We start from the raw sequence: 19,647 nt of genomic DNA, 5'->3' as shown, positions 1-19,647 counted from the left end.
GACTATCAAGGCCCATCAAATGGAAACCCTCTTTATATCACAAATCTTCAAATACCATGGCTTGCCAATGTCTATAGTGTTGGATAGAGATCCTAAAATGACCAATAATTTTTGGAAGGGTCTCTTTGAGAATTTAGGTACAAGGCTAAACTTCTCTACAGCCTATCATCCCCAAACAGGTGGCCAAAGTGAAATAGCTAACCTAACAATTCTTGATCTACTACGGATCTACTAAAAGCTTATGTCATAAAACCGGAAAAAGAACCTTTTGAGGTGATAGAGGGAAGATCAAAAAGTCCCCTACTACTCAAGGTACATGGGAAGATCTTTGCTGCAGATGAATATAGCCGAGACCTACAAGAACCTTTCCAAAAGATTAAGGATGCTATATCCATCTCTCATCAAAGGCAAAAGGTTATTGTTTATAAGCACAGAAGAGCCCTAGCCTTTAAACAAAATGATTGGGTCTTGCTTAAGTTTCCCAAGGCTCGATTAAGACACACAACGGGAAAGAATCCTATAGGACACCAAAACTACGATGCTAAGCTAGAAAAAAGGTACTATGGTCCCTTTCAAATTCTTAGGCCAATCAATGAGATGACCTATCAACTTAATTTTCCCAACCATCGGCTCATACACAATGCTTTCCACATGTGCCTACTAAAGCCTTATAAAGGAGAGCCACCTCAAGAAGCAATCATTGAAGACCCACCGGAGATCAAGGACCAAGAAGAGGTACTGCATCATCCAAGTCCATTCTCCCACATGAAGACAAGGTATTACGAGGCGGTAATACTATCCAACTATATCTTATCAAGTTTAAAAATTATCCTTTTGAAGATGCTAGATGGATGCAAGACATACAATTGAAGGATAACCTAAGCCTTGTCAATGCTTACAATGATTCCCTAGAGTAAGCAAATGTAAATATGTATAAATGAACAAAGGTTTTGTCTTAGAAGACTCTCTTTTTCTTTATTGTGCACAAATGTTAATAAATATGCATGCTTAGGATCATGTTTGTGGAGACGACGTCTCCAGAACACCAAGTAAAGCTTGTCACTCTACTATGGGATATTGATACGTACTAATGTGCAGACATGCTTGCGGAAGTTAAGGCTCTCAAACACCAAATGGACTAGTCATCCATTCTCGAATGGTGTTGTAGGGTAAAATAGGGATCCTCTACCCGCTAGCAAACGGACTAATGACTAGGCTTTATCTTCTCTACCTCATAGTCAAGGATGACTATGATTTCAAGAGAGAGGTTGATGCATGGTTTTTAGGACCCCTTCTGAAGATGCAATAAAGGCACAGTCAGTTGTTGGGAGATGAGGATACTTTAGTCCAAGGGATCTCGAAAGAGAAGAAAAATCTACTTCACAAGCACCAAAGAGTAAAAAGTGCCATGGATAGAAGATACGTGGGAACGAGCTCTTATGCATGCCTACAACCTATATCTTACAGAATAGCCCATTCTAGGTGTGAATTTCTAGTGAAATTTACACGAGGATGTTCGTGTGTACTCAAAGCACAGCATACTCCGTTTCCATTTTTTTACCGACAGTAAATATTTTTTACCACAGTAAATATTTTTTACCTACAGTAAATATTTTTCACCTACATGGTAAATACAAATCACTTTTTACCTACAGTAACTTTTTTTTACCCATGGTAAATATTTTTTACTGCACCATAAGTATTTGGTAGGTAACAGTTCACTGTTACTAGAAGCAGTGATTGGGCATCAACAATGCAGTTACAGGAGGAGAAAAGGAGAAAATCTTATGGTAAAGGTGAGTCAACAGGGATAAAGACTTTTGAGTTGAAAAGAGACATGCTGATTTTTTCAAAGAACACATGTCAAAAGAAGCCATGGTTGAGGATTTTTTGAGAATTTGATATTCAGGAGGACCCAGCTGCCACCCCCCCCCCCCCCCCCCCCCCCCCCGCGCAGGTCCCCCCCTGACATGTGCAGAATCTCCAGTTTCAACAGCCACCTTACCTGCTCTTAAATGCTAGTCAAGGCCTTATCCCCATGTGTCACAATCAGAAAAATCAGCATTTACCCTCCCCTCTCACATCACTCTAGAGAATATCTTGATGGTGACATATCAGGTGACCTCAATCTGTTGACCATCCTAAGCAAAAAGTAACCCCAATCAGCGGATTTAAGCATGTTTATCCCTAATCCTAAACCCTCTCAAAAACCTATATAAGGAGGCCTTCTCTTACTCAAAACCAACACTTCACCCACTTCACCAAGCAACGAAGCTATGACGACATTGCTCACAACGAGGAGCTATGGATGGAGCTCTACTCTCTCTCCCTCTCTCTCTCTCCCTCTAGTATGCTACATTACTAGCCCTAAAACCTAAATAAGGAGTCTTCTCTCATGCTCCATGGCCACCATCCTCGCCATCATTCTCTAAGGTATTGATGTGTTGCTAGTAGGATCATACCTACTTGCTGGGTTGATTGTTTTTGACAAGGGATTATGCCATCCTTGGCTTGCTTCTCTATATCCTTGTTATGTATGATCAGATGCCGTTGTATTGTTAAGCTGATGTCTTGTGTATATATATGCTACATAAGGTCCCTAAGCTTCGTTTTTATGTGTTTTGCCATATGTTTTGATGCCATCATAATGCCAGAAGTCTCACTTGCCTATGTGCACTATGTGTGAGGTCCCTAAACCTCTTAATTTAGGGTGGTGCCCCCTTTGTTTTGTTCTTTGCTTGTTTGCATGAGGCGTGGTTTGTGGAGTGTGCACGAGTACAGAGGCCACCCGATTGCACTGCTCTTTTTCCCGCCATCAAGGTAAGGTCATAAAAACTAATATCTAATTCTCCCAAAATGATTTCTCATGTTAAACTGATCATTTAATATGGGGAAGTATGAGGGGAATAAAAGCTAGAATATTGGTAAGGCTGCTAGACTGGTCTCTGCAGGGATCAGGAGGAAACACTAGGATCCAAAGGGGGACAATCTGCAAAAGAACAATGTGCTTCAATGGGGCTTAAAAGACCTAAGCTTCAGCTCCATTAATACTTCCATAGGCTAAGGTTCCAAAAATTAACTCAATTGTCCAATGGCCAAAGCAAGGGAAAAATTGGATGGTCATGGGAAGACTAAAAAGTCTTCCCACATCCCTAGGAAGGAGGGGGTGAGCCCTTTTGGTAGGGTATGAGAGAGAAACACACACACACTCCAAAGCTCCCTCTTTACACAAAAGGAATACTAGACACATGTCAGGCTCCTAGGCCAGATGCTCCCAATCTTCCCTCAATCATATTGGATGGCCATAGAGATGGACCAACGAGAATTAGGCTAGAGTAAATTTAGTCTAATCAATTTAAAAATGCTTGATAAAAGGACCAATAGAAATTAAGCTCCCTAAAAGACTATTGGACAGTCTACCAAGGGGTCCAATGAGCATCCAGCAGCCCAATGACTTGCATGATTCCTATTGGCCAGAAGACAAAAAGGTCCAATGAGAGTTTAGATGAATTATTTAATTACCTAAATCTCTCACGAAAGTGGAAAGGGGGACACATGTCACAAGGCTACCAATTATGCTTCTAATTTGTGATTGGCTAAGCTTTGCAGGAGGAGCCAATAGGATGTCAGCATGAGCAAAAAGTAAGAGGGGTCGACCAAGAGAGAGGGAGTTTGGTGTTTTAATCTATCGTTTATACTACACACACACACATACACGCAACTCATGTGTGCAAGAAGAACTCCATCTCCTTCTCCAAGCATTGATAAGTAGAGGCCTACACCAACAACTCTTGGCTATGGAATGCAAATCCAACCAAGAGCCAAACTTCAATGGCATGCTCATCTCCTCTACCATGCTAATTACTAAGATAATCTATGTTATTAGAGTGATTATATGAGGAGAATACTTCTTTCTTGTACGATACATCTTCTTTCTCTCAATCTATCCTCATTCCCTGCTAGCTCTCACCATTTTTGAATGTGTGTGAGGTCTTGGGACTGAGGCTAGGGACACTAGGTGTGTTTTTCAAGCATAGTTTGGTGCATGAAGCTTCCATCTTCATTCCACCAACTAGTTTTGTTAAGGAACACAAAGATTGTATTGTACGAAAGTCTCCTTTGATGGGAGAAGCTATAATACAAAGCCTTTATGGAGGGGAGACCGCGGCTCCATGTAAATCCGGTCCTCAACTTTCTTTCTCTTTTCAAGTATTGTCTACACCAAATTAGCTAGGTGTAAATTTCTATGTTGCTTTCTCAAATTAAGTACTTTCTCTATGTTCATTAGGAACTTGTTTGTTCTTCATGAAATGCTCACTATGTTATCAATTTTTTCTACACACAAGCTACTAGTGCATTAAATGTTACAATAGATCAGAGCTTTGTTGGTACTTTCAGCTTGGCCATTTGCTTGTGGATAATAAGGTGTAGACTTATGGTGGGATATCATGAAGATTGTTGTGAGTTTCTTTATTACTTATGGTGGGATAATAAGGTGTAGACTTATGGTGGTATATCATGAAGCTTGTCATGAGTCATGTTCGTACTTTCAACTTGGCCATTTGCTTGTGGGTAATAAGGTTTAGACTTATGGTGGGATATCATGAAGCTTATTGTGAATTTATTTATTACTTCATTTATAAAATGGGTACCATTATCACTCACAATCTCAAATGGACAACAAAATCATGTAATAATGTTCTCAAAGAGAAACTTAGTGGTTGACCTTGCATTATCCTTGTGTGTTGCCTTAGCTTCCATCCACTTTGTCACATAGTTAGTGGCAACAATAATGTATTGGGATTGAGTGTTAACGGATTTCAGATTAATACAAATTCCGAAGCCCATTTTTCAAATAGTTGGGTCACTTTAATAGGATGTAACGGCCTCTTACCCTTCCACTATGTGGTCTTGAAACATTGGCATTCATCACACCCTTTTGCAAAAAGTGATGCATCTTTGAATAAGGTGGGCCACCAATAGCTTGATTGCAACACCTTTCTAGCAGTTATTTCCCCCAGAAACATTCCTCATCTATGCCCATATGTGAGTCTTGTAGTATGTACATATACTTATCCTCACAAGAACAACATCTAAGAATATCATCCTTCCCTAGCTTGTAGAGAGTTCCTACAATTAGAGAATAAGGTTCACATTCCTTTGGAAGCTTCCGAGCTATATCATTACGAAGCTCCTTGGATGGAAAACCATTAACTAAAAAGTTTACAATCTTCTTATTTCACTCAGGCATGGTGGAGACTAGGAATATGGAAGTATAGGGCAATTCATCATCAATTCTAGTAGGGGCTTCACCATTGGGTATGCGAGACAAATGATCACCCATGACATGTCTTTTATCGGGTCTCACCACAACGGTAAAATCAAACTCAAGAAAAATTAATAAGTATCGTTTAATTCTTCCCATGGAACATGGTTTATTTACTACATATAACAACGCTTGATGATCCACATTAAAAAAAAAGTTCTTGTTGGCCCGGGGCACTTGTCAAGGCCCTTTTTAATAACTCATAATCAAGGTCACACTCCGCGGTCCAGTGAAACTCAATAAGAAGCTTGTACAATGGGTGGGATATCTTGATAAAGTTTAAAATAAACCATGGATAAAAACCAGCATGTGTTAAGGCGGTTACGCCGCTAGCGGAAGCTAAATAGCGAGAACTCAACCAACAATAGAATTTGTCAGACAAGGACGGAGCTTGACCCGCAGGCGCATGGAAACAACTAGGTGGGTGTCAAATCACCTACTCGACCTTCTAATGACAATCACTACTAAGGAAATCAAATCTAAGTTCTAAAATACGCAAGTGACTGAAATCCGTACTACGAACGAATGCTATACGAAACAAGACCTAGAATCATTGAATCGATCTCAAACTCAAGGGGAAGTCTATACACTAGGTAATAACAACACCCTAAAGACTTGAACTGCAAACTCAACCTATAACCACTCCGTGCGGTAAACGCATATGAAGACAGGCCGAAATATACAGGTGACCGAAACTTGACCCCGATGGTACTAATGTGTAGCTCTACTCGTTGTGGTTCTATAGATATGCTGCACGCTCAATTCCGACACACGAGTTGGAAGAAAACTCACACCAAACCTCGTAGGAACTTACCACACATAGAAGCCGATAGCGCGCACTCTTGGTATCTGTGCGTAGCTCTCGCCGTTGCTAACACAATGGCGGTGTCGCTTCTCCAATGGCGTCTCCGTAGCTCGCGTAGCAAGTAGATAAGACTCTCTCTCTCTCTCTCTCTCTCTCTCTCTCTCTCTCTCTCTCTCTCTCTCTCTCTCTCTCTCTCTCTCTCTCTCTCTCTCTCTCTCTCTCTCTCTCTCTCTCTCTCTCTCTCTCTCTCTCTCAGACACAGTCATGGCGCTCAAAAACTCACTTTGATTAATAATCTGAATCCCTAGGTTACAAAACCTTTGGCTTATATACCTCAGCCTTGGAGCTGAGAACATCTCTAACTAATTACATCAGCAAGTGAAATTACTTCGGGATTACAAGCTGGAAACTCAATTGAGTCCCGTTACTTAATGAATGGCTCAAATCAAATTTAATGTCGGAAAGACATTTATTACAATCAATGGTTACAAAATGATGAGTGTGAGCAAAAATGTGGGTGTGATTCTCTGCTGGCTCAACACTCCCCCCCCTCCGCGTTCATGTCGTCCCTGACATGACTTTTATGCTTGATCAATAAAGTCCTGTCGTCTTGAGCATCTGCAAATGTGATTCGTATCGTAGGTTGCCGATGGTCAAGGTTGGGCCGAATATTTTGCTTTCGTGGGTGAAAAAGCCGGTGTAGAAAGCTTCTTCGAATGTTTGCATGTGGAAGCTAGGCAAAATTATAATCCTTTGGTATAGGAGGTGTAACACTTTTGGAGAAGGATGCAATGAAAGATCGTACATCATATCAAACACCGTGTCGGCCGTCGATAGTAGACTCGAGGTCGTGGCTTTATCTGGCGCGAACACTTCAATGCAAGCTAAGAGAGTCCTGCAGATTTTCTTGAGCATCTGACATGAAAGGTCAGGAGAGCCAGTAAAGAGCTTGATGGTGCCCGTTAGGGTTTTCACCATGTAGGCTTTACCTATTCTCGCTCCTGCCTTTGGTCCTGGCATCTTGGGATAATTAAGCCAATTTGGCTTCTTTTCTGCAATCCTGCCATGCTCTTTCCAGTTTCCGACTCTTGGCACCGGGCAGAAGGTTGCATCCTCTCGGATCTCCTTTGGTGCCTCCACCAAGTAGATGAGGTAGGCTGGGTATTTGTTCAGCCAACCTTTCCTCCATCTAGGTTGTGAATCTACTATCTTCTTTGATTGTTCCTCCTTTGTGATGTCGCCTTCGTAAAGAGCGACATACTTCTCTCCTTCTAGTCTCTTTTTCGTCTTTAGCACTTCAAATTTCATTAAAGGGAAAGGCAGGCTGGGTTGCATCCACTTTTCATGGAGCACTTTTGTGTCTAGTCCCTGAAGTCTAATGGAGATTAGGAGTCTCCATTAGACTTCAGTGGGTTGCATCCACTGTTCATGGAGCACTTTTGTGTCAAGTCCCTGAAGTCTAATGGAGATTAGGAGTCTCCTCTCCATCATTCCATTTCCGCCTTGGCACTCTCCTCTACTGACTTTTTTATTTGGTCATGGAGCCTTTGTTCTTCTTCTTCAGAGATTCTTGAAGTCGAGGCCACCTCTTGAGCTGGGGCTGGATCTTCAATTGTGGTTGCCTCTCCAGTTTCTGGTAGCTCAATGGCTGCTCCACCTAATTCTTCGTGTGGTGTCTCTGTCTCTCTTCTTTGTTGCTCTTGTAGATCTTGGAGCTGTTTGCGGAGGGGCCTCGTTCTCTGTCCGTAGTGTTTGATTTTCTAATGTGAGCCTCTCCTCTGCGGCCAATGATCCCTCCGCAATGTGCAGCCTTTGCACTTGCTCTAATCTTAGCTCTCTTTGTAAGCTTCGGACCTGGTCTTCCAAAACTGGTACGATAGCTCCCTTTTGTTCGGTTCCTGCTCTGCTAGCTCTAGGGTAGACTTGAGTCTAGTGATTGTTCTTTCTTGGAGCTCGAATCTTTCCCTTAGCTCAATGAGCTCATCCTTAGCCGCCTCCAACTCATCCTCTATCCGCTCCCTTGCTTCCTGTGCACTTGTTACTTCTCTTGAAGCCTCGGCTAGTTGGAGTATCAAGCCGTCTCTCTCATTTTCCGCGTCATAGAGTGATGCTTTATGACTTTCAGATTCAGTCATAGCATTCTCTAAATTTCTCTGCAACTCCGCTTCCCTTTGTTTGGCTGTCTCAATCTCTACTTCCTTTACCTTGGACCTTTCTTTTATCTTGCTGAGCAGTTCATGCACCATGTGCATGTCTTTTTCATCATCATCTGTCAACTCTAAAGCTCTTTCCGCCACCACCTCCACTGGCTTTGGCTCTTCTAGTATTTTCGGTTCGTCCAGTTTCTCTTCACTTTCTCTTTTACTCTTTGTCTTTTTCTCCATCCCTCTCCGTTCATCTTGTTTTTGTAGGGTGATCCCATAAACTGCCTCAAGGGCCTCTTCTTCGGTGTATCCTATCTCTACCAGATCCTCATAATCATTTCTCTTTTGCTGAACTCGATCTATCTTCTTTTCTTTGGTCTCGGCTTCTGGCTTTCCAAAACATCTGTGTCCACCTCTACTGTGGTCTCTTCCACAATTTTTTCCTTCTTCTTCGGGCTTGGTACATCAGTCATAGAGGGATGTTTGTCCTCAGCTTCCTTGGCTTTCCCTTTGTCAGCTTGCCCATCTTTCTCTTGAGGCTTAGTAGACCCATCTACTTTCCTTTTCCCCTTGTCGTCTTTTTTCAGCTCAGCTTTTAATTGTTGTACCTCCTCTTCAATGTATGGCTTGACAGGTTGCTGCTTCAAAATAGCCTCTGACTCCTCATAAGCTTTAATATATTGATCGTATTGATCAATATGTGGCCTGGCCGAGCTAGTTCCGACTTTAGTGGGGTCTGGCACCCACTTTTCTTCAAAGTCACCCTTTAGAGCTCTTTCCGCTCTAAACTGCTCCACTAATCTTTCCATTCTTGCCGCTTTCTGACTTTTGGTTTGCTTGGGAGCAACCTTCTTCTTTACTTTCTTCTTAAGTGGCTCGTCCACATCCTCTTCAGGTTATGAAACTACTTCTAGTTTCCGGCGTGCTCTTGTGGATGCCCTCTTGGATACTTCGGACTGTTCTTCCTCCTCGTCGTCGCTTCTCTAAGCCACTCATTCTGGGAGGGAGCCTTTGGCCACTGATCTCTAGCTCCAATAGCTTCATAAGCTATTCTTGTTAGAACTTCCGCTCCTCCTATGTATTTTGGCTTCTCGTTGTGCATGGCAATTACTTGCTCGTGGATGTGTTGAGCGTAATTCACCTCTTTTGGCATATTGCTCTTTAATGCCCATGTGATGGTGGTCGCAATGGCATGGGGTGGTGTCGTATACTTTTGCGGTCTTTTACTGCAAACATGAAGAAATTGGTCGTACAGTCGACAAAGGGTTTCCGCTCTTGGGTTCTTCATATCTCCATAGGTCGCATTCTGTTTCTTGGGCCCATAGACCTCTATGGATTCCCTTCTTTCCCTGACCGAGCTCCCTTTGTTGTGCAGCTTCAATGCATTTGCAATTAGCTGTGGAGTGATCTGTACTTCTACCTTCTCTCCATCCATGGCTGTCAATGTGGCTTTTCCATCCTTCTGAATGTATGTTGCCAACTCGTACACTCTTCTTGTATCCACACCTGATGGTCTCGAGGTGAAGAAAATGTGCAAGTCTGCCCTTTCCAGGTACCTACTGATGTCTTCTGGCCTGCTATAATCTACCAATTCCTGTGGGATCATCGGTACATCCACCGCTTGCCCTTGAGGATCTCTGAAAGTCCCCTGGTAGATCTTTATTCCCTCTTTCTCCAATACTCTGCTTCCTCCACCCAAGTTTTGGTTGGCTTGAGGGTTTCTGCTGGAATGTCAAATGGTTCCGCTTCTGCAATAGCATCTTTGATTGTCGGTCTTTTTCTCTTCATTGCCGATGACTTGGTGGAATCCATGGATCCTGTAACTCCAATTTCAGAAGTTAGCGTCTTTTTAGTACTGAAAGCCGAAATGAAGCTTTTAACTATCCAAATGACTTGAAAATTGAAACATGAGCTATTCAGGGCCTAAGGACGCAAGGTAGGTGAAAAAATATGCAAAATGGGCTCAAAATCATGCTGGAGACATCAAACGCGTATGATGTCTTTTGTGTCAAAATGACTTCATATTGGTTGTGCTTGCAGCTGATAGTGTATACATGATTATCATATGCTTGGATTTGAGTTTGGATCCCATTTGGTCAAGTTTTGGCCAATTTAGTTCAGTTCCGGCTCTTGGCAAAATTTTGAAAGGGAATTGGATTTTATGATCCAAATTGGATAAAACTTGGTGGTTCACTTTCAAATGGCATGTAGATCACTTCTGTTTGGTGGTTGAAGCCCTGAGGTGCCAAAATCACATAGTGAGACGTCATACGCGTATGATGTCTTTTAGTGTATTTTTGGACCAAATTTCTCTATAAGCTTGGATTTGTCTTTAGATAGGCTTATTCAGTGGATTTATGAAGTTTGGATAGATTTTGGGCTAAAAATGGCTCTGGAGACATCATACGTGTATGATGTCTTTTTCATCAATTTTGCATGGGATTGGTTCTGTGGACTCCCCATGTACTAGTGAAGGACTGTTCCTACTCAAATCTTGGTTTGGACTTGAGTATGTTGGATTTGGGCCAAAAATAGGCTTTAGGTGAAGGATTTTCCCTCAATTGGGCTAATGGGGTGATCCTCTTGACCAAATGGTTCCAATTTCATATGTAGCATGTATTAGATATATATAATGGATGTATGATGACAAATGAGCAGTTTTGGCTCTGTAAGTGCAAATAGACATCATACGCGTATGATGTCTTTTGTGTCAAAATGGTGCTTTTTGGTTCCAGATAGCTTGTAGATGTGTTTAACAACAATCCTACAAAGTTTCAATGAGTTTGGAGTTATTTTGACAAAATTAGGACCAAAAATCAATTTTATGGCCTACTTTGCGTCTTTTTGGTTTTCCTTGGGTTTTCTAACTCCAATTCTCATGATACTTGGTTCATAGGATGTGATTAACATGTGGAATGAGGCTATGCACTCAAATGTTGAAATGGATGTGAAATTCATGCTGTGAGACATCATACGCGTATGATGTCTTTTCTTGAAATGTTGGTCTTTTTGTGCAAAGAATGCTTTGTGCTAGTGCCCTAAGCCCTGCTAACTAGTTTTCAACTTAAAAAGTCATCAGTTTAGCTAAAAAGCCCCCTTATAGGCATTTCAGTCTCCGAAGTCGTCTTTTTGCCTTGGAGTTGAATTTCTTCAACTTTTCTTCTCGAGAGTTGCATTTCCAGCTCATTGGATATGTTGTGAAGCCATCTATTTGGTTGAACTTGACTTTGGCTCCCCGTTCTCCATCTTTCTCCCTTTGGTTGCCCGAAAGCGTCTTTTCACCATCGGTAAGTGAATCAGCTTTCTTTTGGGTTTTGCTTGCAAACATAAGTCATCGATAGTTACTTGAAGCTGCTGCTTGTGAAGTTTCATTTCATTCGGTCGTCAATTTCAGCCGTTATGCCAAAATGACGCTTTGTGTGTCCGCAGCCAAATCGGTTGTTCCGACCTACTTTTTGTGATTCAAACTTGGAGATATTCTATGGTTGCATTGTCCTTGATGTGGTTGAACTTCCTGTGAAGTTTCGTGTTGTTTCGACAACTTTTTCCTGTTTGCCTCTTGGAGGCTCTGTTGACCTAGGGTTTTTCCAGTCGTTCTTTCTCGAGCTTTGAGTGTTAGAAACCCATCTTCTATACTAGGGTAACCCACCTATAAGTTCTTGCAAGGTTTGGTTAGGCGGTTGTGCCACTACCTAGCATTCTACCCCATTCCCCGTCTGCTCTTGTTTCTTGGTTTTGGTCAGTTTTCACGACAAAAGTTAATGATAAGCATCAAAAGCTTATGGCAACGAGTCTACCTCTCATGTCTGGTGTGCTCTGAGCTCTCGTGGAAGTCGTAGAAGGTCGTAGAAGATCTGTGCTCCTGTGGCTCTCTGCTCTTCTCCAAGAAGGTAATAGTGTGAATGAGCTTGAAAGTGATGTGAAAAATACTTGACTTCGGACTTCCCGGTTCACTTGCCACCAAATTTGTCATGTGCTCCTATCTCATTGTGAGATGCGCTTTAGGATCTAAAATTTCCCAAATCAGACTCCGTTTGACCTGTTTTCTTAGAATTCCGTCCACTTGCCAAAATTCTGCCGTTTCAGACTTTCCGCAACTTTTTCAGAATTGTACCCAATTTTTACCATGGGTTGCCCTTGTCATTAGGACCATCACCGTCTATTCTTTTCTTTTTTCCGATCTCATTTCACCTGCTTTTTTCTTACTTTTCTTTTACTTTTATTAAGAAAATCATAAAAAATAAAGGAAAATAGAAAATTGAAGCCAAAAAATTCCAAACATACACAATAAATAGCTGGTAACCCTGTGTATATGAATATACACTTATTTGTGATTTCTGGACTTGGATTACCACTTTTTTCCACTTTTTAGCTCCAAAAACACTCCTATTTAGTGATATTTACACGTCTAGAGACCCAAATTCATCATTTGATCTCTTCTTGTTGCAAAACAAGGTATATAAGGGCATAAATATTATCAATCTCCACAATCAAACATAAAAATTGCAAAATCATGTAAGACACTGCCCTTGTAATATAATTTTTGTTTTTCTTTGTTTTTTGTCGCTTGTAGCTGCTTTGTAGCTCCTGTATACCTGTATACCTCCCCCCCTCCTAGTCTGAGTCCTCCTGGACGACTATGAAGTGTCTGTGGGCAAAGCATTGTAGTTGTTTGGGTCATAAGTTCCCAATGCAATTGTACAGCAATGATACAACAGTATTTCCAATAAAGCTGCTCTTTGTTTGATTGAAGGATTGGTGGTCGGGTTTTGGGTTGGTTTTGGCACTTCGGTAGTAGAATCAGTAGATGGATTCTTCTTTACCCTTTGTTGTTCTTTTCACAATCCAAATCTGCTTCCGCTTCGCTTGTGCTTGCCACAAACTCTTTGCCACCCAAACCTGCTTTGTTCTTTGTGTTGATTTCCTCGCCTTGAAATACCTAGGAGTTTCCGTGGATTGTACTGAAGGGAGTTCCTGTTTACAAATCCTTGGGATCCAAATTTGCTTGCTATAGCTTTGTGCCGTCATGAACTTCTTTGGAATCCAGATCTGTTTCACTGTCCTTGATTGTCTGGAATCACTCTGTTGTCTGGTATTGAAGACTCTGTTTTCCACCTTTGTGTTCTCTGGCACAACCTTTTTTGGTCTCCATACCAACTTTGACTCCGTTTTTTCCCAAGGTTGAGCTGTTATATTATTGCTTGTCTTCCTTATCCAATGTTGAGAGTTCCTCGTCGAAGAGCAATCCAGTTGTATAGAAACTTTTGGTTGCCATTGCTTCTTCTTTTTCTCTGGTTGTTGTTTACCTTTGTTCTTGGATTCTTCCTTTGGAGTTGGCTCTGCTCCTTTGGTGAACTTAACTGATTGACTTTCACCTTCGTATTTGATAAGCACTGATTTAGAACTCCAGTCAATCATTGCATTGTATTGCTTCTGCCATGGTTGTCCTAGCAATAATGGATGTTGTGTAGCTTGGTCTTCAACCACGTAAAACATATGAGGATACACATACTGGTTAATCTGTATATGTAAAACTGTGCATCCGACAGTTTTGATTGAATTCTCAGAGTAACTCTTTAACTCTTGCTTGGCAGTTTGTAATTTAGTGTCATTTGTCAATTGTCTATACAAACTGAGTGAAAGTAGGTTAGTTTGAGCTCCTGAATCCAATAGTGCTCTGGCTTTGATTTGGTTGGTTCCTACTTTGCATTCAATGATGGGTTCTTCTTTGTCATTATCCATTTCTGTTATACTGACTGCGTTTATTCGTATTGCTCCTTCATTGCGCTGTTTCTGACGCAGTAGTCTTCTTTTCTCCATTCTTTCCTTCGCCTCGGCTTGCGCTTCCTCCACAATCTTTTTCTTTTTCTGGACACGCAGCTTTTCTTGATGTATTTTGAGAAGCATGTCTTGGGTTAGCGGCAAAAGATACTTTTTCACTCTGCATCCACTAATCCAATTGGGCATTTCTTCTCCGTCTAATGTAGCAAGCTTGACGGCTCCACTTGGTGATAGATCTTTAATCACCAGAGGTCCCATCCCTCGCTTTTTAAGCTTCTTAGCATGCTGTTTCAGAGTGTAAACTAGGACATAGTCCCCAACCTTAAACTCTTTAGTCCGCACATGCTTATCAAAAAATTCCTTTTGTCGCCTTTTTTGAGCGTAGATAGAAGCTACTGCTTTTAGGCGAAGCTCGTCTAGCTTTTCCAGGTCATCTATTCTATCAGAAAGCTCGTGCCCTGTCCACTCTAGATCCTTAGCCACCCTTAAGGTTGAAATCAAGAATTCTATTGGTAAGATAGCATTTAGCCCAAAAACCATGTTATATGGGGTCGTTCCTATTGATGTTTTATATGCTACCCTATATGCCCATAATGTTGAATGCAACTTCTGGTCCCAGTCAGTTCTCGACTCAGATACAATCTTCGTAAGGACCGTGCATATGGTTTTGTTTGTTGCTTCAGCTTGTCCGTTTGCTTGTGGATGATACGGGGCTGATTTCCTATGGATTACCATGAATTCATCTAGAAGGATCTCTATCACTTCATTTATAAAATGTGTGCCTCGATCACTCACAATTTCTATTGGCAATCCATATCGTACAAAGACGTATTCATATAGAAATTGTGCCGTGGTCCTGGCATCTGCTTTTTGAGTTGCCTTTGCTTCGACCCACTTTGTTAGATAGTCTGTAGCCACAACGATGTATTGTGCATGAGTCTTATATGCAGGAGGTGAAATGGGTCCGACATAATCAATCCCCCATTTTGCAAAAGCTCTTGCCCCCATCATTGGTCTAAGCGGCATATCATCTCTTTTAAGTGGTACTTTGGTCCGCTGACAGTCATCACACCGTTTAACGTATTCCTCAGCGTCCATATGTAATGTTGGCCACCATATTCCTGCGGCTAAGACAAGTTTTGTTGTCTTATCACCTGAGAAATGGCCTCCACCTACTCCTCCATGAGCTTGCTCCAGGATTATCACATACTCAGACTCTGATGCGCAAATCCTAAGCTGGTTGTCTTTACCTCTCTTATAGAGTTGATCTCCTATTAAAGCGTAATCTCTAGCTTCTGTCTCTACAGATTTCTGACGAGCTTTTGACGTTCCTTCTGGGAAAGTTCTATTTGTGAGATATTCAACAATATACTGACTCCATTCCGGAGCGATCATTATCTGATATAATGTCGAATACTCTGCTGGCGGTTTTGATGAACATACAATACATACAGTGACATATTCATGTACGCTTTCTTTCATTCCTGGCCAATAGACTCCCAATTGTAACAAATTCCTATATGTGTTCCTTCTTGAACAATGAAATGCACATTCCTGAACATGTGCTTCGCGCAGATATATATTATATTCCTCAGGATTGATGCATAGTCGTAAAACATGATCATTTCCCAATTGATACAACCTTCCTGCAACCAATTGAAGATTCTTGGATTGCTGAATAGCAATATGTTTCTGGTTGTATTCTCTTCTATCGAACTCTCCTCCATAGGTTAATAGGTTAACGACATTTTGAGACCACTTCGGTATCATTTCTATGTTGAACAAGTACGCGTCTGGCATGTCGTCATCTACTCCTATAGGGTCTTCTCCATTCGTCAATCGCGAAAGATGATCAGCTCTAAGATGTGTTTTTCCTTTCTTTACTACTACCGTGAAGTCGAATTCCAGTAAGATAATGAACCATCTCACTATTCTCCCGGTATTGCATGGTTTATTCACTAGGTAGAGCAAGGCTTGGTGATCCGTAAAAAACACAAACTTGTTGGCTAGAAGATAATGCCGAAATTTCTTCACAGCATATATCATTCCTAATCCCTCTCGCTCTGTTGTGGTGTAATTCTTCTCTGCATTGTTGAGCTGTCGACTGGCGTAACAGATAGGAAAATCCATGTTTCCTTCTTCTGGCTGAGCCAGAATGCATCCTATTGCATATGCCGAAGCATCTATATGCACATGGAATATCTTCTCCCAATCTGGTGATTTCAAGACTGGAGCAGTAATGAGTGCCTCCTTCAATTTCTTGAACGATTCCTCACACTCCTTTGTCCATTCAAAGTTCACTATTAGCTTGTAAAGTGGTTGGCCTATTATAGCGTACATGTAAATGAATCGTCTATAATATCCGCAATGTCCCATAAAGCTTTGTACTTGTTTCGCATTGGTTGGTCTAGGCATATCCACTATAACTTTTATCTTCTCTAAATCCGTGGATATTCCGTTTTGTGAGACAATATGTCCCAGAATTCTGCCCTGTCGGACCATAAACACACATTTCTCAGGATTGAGACAAATGCGATATGTCCTACATTTCTCAAATACTTTTCTTAGGTGTTCGAGATGCTCATCTCTCAGAAGAGAATGTACACATAAGTCATCCATGTATATTTCTAGAAACAACCTTAAGTATTCTTTGAAAGCATGCATCATCAGCCTCTGGAAGGTTGCGGGAGCATTGGTTAGACCTCTGGAAGGTTGCGGGACCATTGGTTAGACCAAACCAAAAGGCATAACCCGATAAGCATAAATTCCCCACTCCGTTGCAAAAGCTGTTTTATGTTGATCTTCCGATGCTATGGCTAGCTGGTTATATCCTGAAAAACCATCAAGAAAGGACTATGCTATTTTCACTGATACACGCTCTAGAACATGATCAGTTATCGGCAGGGGATAATTGTCCCTGATTTTTGCAGCATTCACTCTTTAAGTTGACATACACTCGAAGTTTTCCGTTCTTCTTGGGTACCACCACAATCGGAGATACCCAATCGGTGTGTTCAATCTCGTATATGAATTCAGCTTCCATTAGTTTATCTATCTCTTCTTTGATTCGCTTAGCAAACGTATCATTATATGTGTATGGTCTCTGTCTACTAGGCTTTGCGTCTTGTTTTAGTGGGATTGTGTGTTGGAATATTGATGGGTCAACTCCCTTTAAGTCCTTATAAGACCATGCAAACACATCCCTGTACTCTCTGAGAAGACTCAAAAGTCTCTCTTCCTCGCCTAGAGACAAATCTGTGGCTATGTACACCGGTCTAGGTGTCTCACCTGGAGCTGCTAAATCAACTTTTTTTGCATCCTCCGGTCCGTCATAAGATTCGTTCTCCCTTCTCTCTCGAATAGGTTGGGTTAATACCACCTTCCTATCCTCTATTGTGAATTTCCTATAGTGAGAGGGAACATCCATGTTTTCCTTGATTTTGGCGTTTTCGTCCTCTCCACTCTCAATTTCTGTCGTCCAAACTTCTTTCAGAGTTTTCTTGAGCTCTCTGTACTTGTTTCTACGTTCTAACTTGGACTCCGTGTGTTCTCTGTTGCGCTTGTTCTTTTCTGATTTTTCTGTTTCAGTTTTCGTTTCATTCCTTTGAACTTGATTTCTTGAGCTTCTTTTGTCTTTTCGTAAGCTCTTTTGATCATTGCCTCTCATTCTTCCAGAAATCTTGTCCTTAACACAATCTTCCGCCTTTACTAGCATTAGGAATTGATTTTTTCCTCTTATTCTAGGCATCGGATTGGTTCTAACCCCCTTTGTTTTTCTCTTTGCTCTATAGCGTTTCTGGCGTTGTTTAGTTTGGTTCGGAAAATCATAAAATCGGACATCCGTTATAGTTTCTTCGTTTCCGCTTGAATTGTCCGTTGACTCGTTGTCTGCTTCATTTCCCCACTCTGGATGATCGGGAATGTCGTGAAACACCTCTTCTTCATCTTCCTTTTCCAGTGTATCGTTCTTTTCAGTTTCTTTTTCGAGTATAGTTCTCAACATGAAGTACGGAACCACGTCGTACCCGTCCTTGTCGCAAAATTTCGTTGTGGGACCATCCGGAATTGCACAAACATCTAGGGTTGCTAGAATGTGTGTCCATTCTAATGGTTCAAGCGTGTCCTCTGGAAAGGGTTCTCCTATATAAGTTTCGTCTTCGATAGCCCTTTCTAAAACATATTCTTCTCGCCTCAGACTTCCACATTTCGAGGCTCCACACATCCATAACTCCTTGGGCTTACCTAACCAAGCTGGAAATTCGGATCCCGCCAAAGTAGCTGAATCAAACTCCTCTACCGGTGTTCGGTTCACATCTTTGTAGCTATGGTCTTTCAGGTTCACACGTGTAGTGGTTTCCATATTTCTCAGGTATATGTGATCGTAGCCCCAATCCTGGACCATTTTCAACTGTCTCATGAATGGTCTTCCCAGTATGATATCATAGTTATTCTCCTTGCCAAAATCGACAATAGCAAAAGTATGTTCGTATTCAATGCCGCAAGAAGTCACTACGACTTTCTCTAATAACCCCATAGGTTTCTCCATGTGTCCATCTGCTAATTGGAGTTTCAACCTAGTCTTCCTTATTGCTGGTTTCCCCCATTTTTTCCAGATTTCTTTTGTAGCAATGGCTACCCCAGCTCCGCTGTCTAGTATTGCCATCGTGTTCACTCCTTGGAATTCAACTGGTAAGGTTGTATTCCCCTCTTCACCTTCGCAATACTCTCCGACCTTGTTTAAGGGTACAGGCTTAGCGTTCTTTTGTGGTTTGCTCAGCTCTTGTATACCCTCTTGCAGTCTCGATGTTGGGTCTTTTATCCCAAATTTCTCCAAGCATTTTCCTACAGTGGTCCACATATGTGGTCTTAGCCTCAAAAGCTCAGCTAGAGTGATAGTGCATGTCACTGGTGTTGACAAGATCTCTATCAATCCTTGCGAGTCCATGACTTTTTCTGATGAGATTCTTCGTGAGGGAAGTGCTCTAATCTCGGATTTTGCTTCATACTCTCCTAAGTATGAAGGTAAGGTATTCAGTGAATGAGGTTTGCTCTCCATTGTTCTAACAGAGCCCCCATCTCCCCAGTAAGATTGCAGATCCAAGTCCACTTGAGATCCTGCCTCAAATTCCACTATGGGAGGATTCCTGATGTCCTTTTCCCAATTTGTCTGATTAGCTTGGCAACTTAGCTCGTTTGCAAAGTTTGCCTCTCTCACTTGTTTCCAAAATTCATTGTAATCCTCATCTCTTCCGTAAATCCTCTGTATGACTGGATGAAAACTCTCTATCTCCTGATCGGTTGTGTTCAATACTATGCGGTCATCCTTGTGTGTATTTTCAGGCTTTTGTGCACTGGGAGTCTTTTCAGCTACCCGTGAAATGATAGTCTCTTGCTGAATTGGGTTTTCCGTTCCACAATTCATTGTTTCTCTTGGTGGTTCTAATAAGGCTTGTGCAGTCTCGATCATTCTCTGGCACATTTCAAGTCTCTGCTTTTCCAATTCCGCGTTTGGGTATGTCATCCACCTCTGTTCTTGTGTTTGGTTGTTCTTTAACCTAGCTTCGTAAGCTCTCATCAGTGCGTCCAATGGT

This window comes from Adiantum capillus-veneris, chromosome 11 (genome assembly GCF_014529385.1).
Source record: "Adiantum capillus-veneris isolate H3 chromosome 11, ASM1452938v2, whole genome shotgun sequence".
Taxonomy (NCBI): Eukaryota; Viridiplantae; Streptophyta; class Polypodiopsida; order Polypodiales; family Pteridaceae; genus Adiantum; species Adiantum capillus-veneris.
The sequence above is the reverse complement of the archived record's forward strand: the minus strand, read 5'-3'. Positions refer to the sequence as shown.